This window comes from Canis aureus, chromosome 36, assembly GCF_053574225.1.
Source record: "Canis aureus isolate CA01 chromosome 36, VMU_Caureus_v.1.0, whole genome shotgun sequence".
NCBI lineage: Eukaryota > Metazoa > Chordata > Mammalia > Carnivora > Canidae > Canis > Canis aureus.
Genome location: NC_135646.1, coordinates 28,810,917 through 28,817,102, shown reverse-complemented (window position 1 = coordinate 28,817,102; position 6,186 = coordinate 28,810,917). Strand labels below are relative to the sequence as shown.

The 6,186-nt window shown below is 48.5% G+C and overlaps 1 long non-coding RNA gene across 1 annotated transcript; it reads right to left on the bottom strand.

Annotated features, from left to right (window-relative positions):
- Positions 1-314: 314 nt before the first annotated feature.
- LOC144305739 (uncharacterized) lies at positions 315-5,497 on the bottom strand. The gene is made up of 3 exons (XR_013372814.1): positions 5,116-5,497; positions 4,467-4,569; positions 315-611 (listed from the first exon to the last, which is right to left on the bottom strand). It is a non-coding gene; the product is annotated as an uncharacterized LOC144305739 (long non-coding RNA).
- Positions 5,498-6,186: the final 689 nt, after the last annotated feature.

Sequence of the window (6,186 nt, the reverse complement as noted above, 5' to 3'; positions counted from 1 at the left end):
TCTAATGATTATTACTGAGAGCTGTTAATTCATGAGCGGCTGTCGCGGTCCTCTTGTCCACATTTCTGGGACCATGTATGTCTTTACATACAAAGAGAAGGGGTTAGAGGACACTACCTGTAAGCGCTCTTCCAATGCAGATGCTCCATGTCCACTTGGAAAATGCTCTTGACTAGGGGTTTGTATGGAAGCAGTGGCTGTTTCTTCCAGGTGATTCATTGGTATATGTGTATGCTTGCATGTGTGAGAAGGCAGAGAAAGTAAGCTGTAGAGTGCTTTGAAATAAGAAAAGATAATTTATTTTTATCATAGAGAAGCCAAGAGAATAAATACATCTTCCATAAAGAGTCATCAAGCCCTCCAGCAGTGTGTGTCAGGCATGATGGTAGTTAGGGGAGCCTGTTACGGCTTCTGGTAGGGCTTCTGAGAACAGGAGACTAGGATTTTAAAATGCTCATGAGGGATCCCTGGGTGGCGCAGCGGTTTGGTGCTTGCCTTTGGCCCAGGGCGCGATCCTGGAGACCCGGGATCGAATCCCGCGTCGGGCTCCCGGTGCATGGAGCCTGCTTCTCCCTCTGCCTGTGTCTCTGCCTCTCTCTCTCACTGCATGCCTATCATAAATAAATAAAAAAAAATTTTTAAATGCTCATGAATGTACTTATTTATTTTTTTACACATGTCTTAGCCTATTTGGTCTGTTTTAACAGAATAGCATTGACTGGGTGACTTATAAACAACAGAAATTGATTTCTCGTAGCTTTGGAGACTGGGAAGTCAAAGAGTGAGGCATTGGCAGATTTGGTGTCTGGGAAGGGCCTGTTTCCTAGTTCACTGATGCCCGTCTTTGCTTCGTGTCCTCCCCCGGCAGAGGGGGTAGGGAGCGTGCTGGGGTCTCTTTCATAAGGGCACCCAGCCCATTCACGAGGGCTCCACCTTCTTATCTGAAGACCCTACCTCCAAATTCCACATTACACTGGGGATTAGATTTCAATACAGGAATTTGGGGTGGCACTTGAACATTCCCTCTAGCTCAACATAGGACAATGAGGAACATCAGCCAACAGTGTGAGTAACTCTTTTTGAAGCGTCTATAAACAGTCAGTATGGAAAGCACTTCTGATCTACAGAACTTGGTCATCTCTCTTTGTATATGTGATTTGTAGCTTTTTTTTTTTTTAACAGAATATCCTTTTTTTTTTTTTTTAAGATTTTATTTATTTATTCATGAGAGACAGAGAGAGAGAGAGGCAGAGACACAGGCAGAGAGAGAAGCAGGCTCCATGCAGGGAGCCTGACATGGGACTCGATCCCAAGACCCCAGGGTCATGCCCTGGGCCGAAGGCAGGCGCTAAACCACTGAGCCACCCAGGCGTCCCTAGCCTTTTCTATCATATCCCTTTAAGTATGAGGAGTATGAAGAGTGTGACACATACTCCAATTAGATAAATCTGCCAATAAAGAAATAATTTTGTTTAATGAATTCTGAATTAGTTCAGTTGCCAGTAATATTTTGTTTTCTCAGCTGAATAAACAATAAATCCAGGCAGCTAGTTAGATGAATGGTGCACTTGAAAGAAACTTTCTGGAACACAGAAACTAAAGTTGTTCACGCTATCATTAAAAAGATAATGTAGTTGCGCTGAATTAACCTACTTTGGGATGCATTTCCTCCCAAGAGAAACTACAAAGTTATTCCTCGCCAGCGGACCTCACTGCCCCCACCACAATTAGACATTAGGGATTAAATAACCTGGTGTTGCGCTGATCACTGTGAACTACAAAGCCTTCAAAAAAAAAAAATCCAATTACCCACTTAGATAACCAGAGAAGTGTACTTTTAAAGGCAAAAGAACCTGTTTTATAAAAAAAGTTATTTCACGTAACATTTGGTTTTAAATCCCAGCTCTGGAACTTACTATAAAATGAGAAAATTCACTTATATTGTTAAATAATATATCAGTAAGTATAACGTGATTCTAAGGATAAAATGCTTGGCACATAGCAAATGCTCAGTGTTAGCATTTATCATTACAGGGATTATTTGTGCGGCTAAGTTGTAGATATTACTAAATATTACTTATGAGTCTTTTGATTAAATCTTTTTTTTAACGGTTTAATCTTAAGATTTTATTTATCTATTTGACACACACACAGAGAGAACAAGCAGAAGGGGCTGGCAGGTGGAGGGAGAGGGAGAAGCAGACTCCCCACCAAGCAGAGAGCCCATGGGACTCGGTGCCAGGACCTTGGGATCCTGACTCCAGCAGAAGGCAGATGCTTAACCAACCGAGCCACCCAGGTGCCCCCTAAGGTTAAATCTTTTTAAGAAGATTAAGAAAAGGCCATTTCTTTTGACCTCACCAAGTGTTACAAAGTAGATTACCTCTGTAATGTGAGAACACTGTAGTTCTGGTTAATTTTTTGTTAATTTCACTACACAAGATGCCTAGTTTTTCATTTTTTTTTAAGATTTTATTTATTCATGAGAGACACACAGAGAGAGAGATTGAGAGAGAGAGAGAGAGAGAGAGAGAGGCAGAGACACAGGCAGAGGGAGAAGCAGGCTCCATGCAGGGAGCCCGACGTGGGACTGGATTCCGGGTCTCCAGGGTCATGCCCTGGGCTGAGGGCGGCGCTAAACTGCTGAGCCACCCGGGTTGCCCAAGATGTCTAGTTTCAAACAGAACTTGGTCAGCTATAATATTGATGCTGTTAATAGCTGTTTTTTTTTTAAAGAATTTATTTATTTGATGGAGAGAGAGTACAAGTAGGCAGAGCAGCAGGCAGAGGGAGAGGGAGAAGCAGGCTCCTCGCTGAGCAGAGAGCCTGATGCAGCGCTTGATCCCGGCTCCTGGGATCACGAGCTGAGCCAAAGGCACATGCTTAACCGACTGAGCCACCCAGGCGCCCCAAGACGCTGTAATAGTCTTGAACAGATGCATAGTGTAACGAAAGTGAAAATGATTTTGATGATCCCGGAAACCAGGATGTGGTGATGAGCATGGGTGGCGGGCGGTGGCAAAATTGACAGAAAAACCTTCATCAGTGAGGGAACCAGAGGACCAGACTCTTATGTTCAGGATTCTAACTCATACTGGGTCGCACTAAATCATCTTTACACAGGATACTGATGCTGAGATTCTGGCCATAAGCCTCTCATTATCGCAGAGATTTACGTCTGGTCTCTAAAAATGAGGAAGGCCTGAAGAACAGTAGGAGGAAGAAGACCATGAAGGAGGCCTGTGGATGTGTTAAGGAACCAGCAGTGTAATCATCATGACCTAAGCGGCTAGGTCTAGTGACCCGCCACCTCGGTTTATTTTCGCTGAATAGTATACTAGGAGCGATGATCTGAGTGGCAATAGCTTTTCTAGACATCTCCTTTTTCTTTCTACTAAGCACCACCTTTGTGAGTGACCGGGGTTAGCTGGAACCAACAGGTGTGGGTTGCGGAGTTCCTGCACTGTCCACACACTCGGCTGTCTTCAGTTTTGGTGACTGCGACGGCACTGGGTTGCAGTTTCCTTTCTGAGAACAGCTGAGTTAATGGGAAGGAAGTAGGTGTTTAGCTGGTTCTGTCCTGCGGGGTTAGCGCAGGGCTGGGTTGCTGAGCCTCAGCTTCTGCTTTTGTGGGCCTTGGTTTGCTAACTGGTTCCTCTTTATGCACGTTGGTAAAATCAGTCTGAGCGGCCCGAACTAATCCCTTTTCTGGGAACAAATGACTGAGAATGCAAGGAGTGGCTGACCTGCTTTATCCAAACTCTTGGCCACAACCGTGCTCAACATTCTTCATTGGTTTCCTATCTACTGCTAATCTTTTAAATATCTTGCTAAACCTTAAGAAAAAGGGGTGTGTGTCCGATTTAAATATTGCTTTTGTGAGAATGTTTTTGCCTGTGTTGAAGAATGTAGCTTTGGGGAAGATCTAAATGAAGCATCGATTACTGCTAGGTGATCTTGGTAGGATTAGAGCCTCTGATCTGAAGTTGGAGTCTTCCGAAGCCCTGAGGTTGGATGTGGTTCTGCCATTACCTGACATGTTTCATCATTTGTTTTATTTGAGGTTGAAATCATACGTATGATATTATTTGACACCGGTCTCCAACATTCCATTAAGGTCTTTGGCTTCCCAGGCCTCATTTGTCCAAGAAATGGAAGCTTCTGCTTCCTTAAGAATGTCTGGTCTCCCCTGCTAGTGCGACTGTCTCTGAAACCCTTCTCAGGTTCTAGGATATCTATGCCACTTCTTTGCAGATGTTTGGGAAGTGGTGGTTGACCTAAAAATAGTAAGAATCAAGAAAAAAAAAGAAGGCGGCTGCCATGCAAATGTTCTCAGCTCTTTGCAACATTTCTGTTACCATCACAAACAGTTAATTAGATGATTCCTTAAAGTCCTACAGATATATCTTACCGCTAAAAAGTTCAGATCTACCACTACAATTTAAGTCTAAAAAACAAAAAATCACCTTTAAGCCGGAGGGCCCTAGGGGAGGGGGTGTCAAGATCGCCTAGATTCGAAACCCAGTTTGGCCATTCTCTAGCTACGTAGTCTCTGGTGAGCTGCATCATCTGTGAAGTGGGGATAAAAATTAGCAGTCACCATATAGGATTGATGAAACACGTGATCACAGTTCAAGCTACCATTGTTTTTCTCTTCCTTAACAATAAAAAAGGGGCAGCCCGGGTGGCTCAGTGGTTCAGCGCCGCCTTCCGCCCGGGGCGTGATCCTGGAGACCCGGGGTCGAGTCCCACGTCGGGCTCCCTGCATGGAGCCTGCTTCTCCCTCTGCCTGGGTCTCTGCCTCTCTCTCTCCCTGTGTCTTTCATGAATAAATACATAAAATCTTAAAAATAAAAAGTAATAATAATAAAGAAGTGAGGGAACTACGTATTGAGTAGCTGCTATTTTCTAGGCCCTGGTCAGGCAGTTTCTATCTCTGATCCCGTGTAATTGTCAGAGGCAAGCATTCTTTTCTTTTCCAGATTATTACACTTAAGACCCCAAAGCTTCATCAAGTGTCCTAAGGATCACACCGTACGGAGTCCAAGTCCAGCTTTGTTTGTAAAGCACGTGCCCTTTTTCACTACCAGAGGTAAAGGCCTAAAAAAACTTTACTCATTTTTTTTCCCGGGCTTTAGTGTCTCAGGTTTCCCACTACTGTTACACGACGGATGAAACAAATGGATGGTGCCTGAAAAGGCCCAGATGAAGCCTCAACGCCGATTCCCAAGCGCGGGAAGCCAGGCTGAAAAGGCTGCAGAGTGTCTGCCGCCAAGTATCCACATCCTGGAAACGCCGGGACTACCGGGACCCCAGAAGGGCCAGGTGAGGCAAGGGCAAGGGTGACGCGAGACGGGAGGAGGCCGGTGGCACACAGGGAACTACTCTGTGGACGGGATGGCGGGAGACACAAGTCCTCCAGGTCCCCGAAGACCCACAGCACACCCCGGAGGGGCCCCGGGGTGAACGGGGGGGCCCTAAGGTGAGCGGGGGGGCCCCGGGGTGAGCGGAGGAGCCCTAAGGTGAAGGGGGGGGCCCCGGGGTGAGCGGAGGGGCCCTAAGATGAACGGGGGGGGCCTAAGGTGAACGGGGGGTCCCCGGGGTGAGCGGAGGGGCCCTAAGGTGAAGGGGGGGGCCCCGGGGTGAGCGGAGGGGCCCTAAGATGAACGGGGGGGGCCTAAGGTGAACGGGGGGGCCCCGGGGTGAGCGGAGGGGCCCTAAGGTGAACGGGGGGGGGCCCGGGGTGAACGGAGGGGCCCCAAGGTGAAGGGGGGGGCCTAGGGTGAGCGGAGGGGCCCTAAGGTGAACGGGGGGGCCCCGGGGTGAGCGGAGGGGCCCTAAGATGAACGGGGGGGGGCCTAAGGTGAACGGGGGGGCCCCGGGGTGAGCGGAGGGGCCCTAAGGTGAAGGGGGGGGCCCCGGGGTGAGCGGAGGGGCCCTAAGATGAACGGGGGGGGCCTAAGGTGAACGGGGGGGCCCCGGGGTGAGCGGAGGGGCCCTAAGGTGAACGGGGGGGGGACCCGGGGTGAACGGAGGGGCCCCAAGGTGAAGGGGGGGGCCTAGGGTGAGCGGAGGGGCCCTAAGGTGAACGGGGGGGCCCCGGGGTGAGCGGAGGGGCCCTAAGATGAACGGGGGGGGCCTAAGGTGAACGGGGGGGCCCCGGGGTGAGCGGAGGGGCCCTAAGGT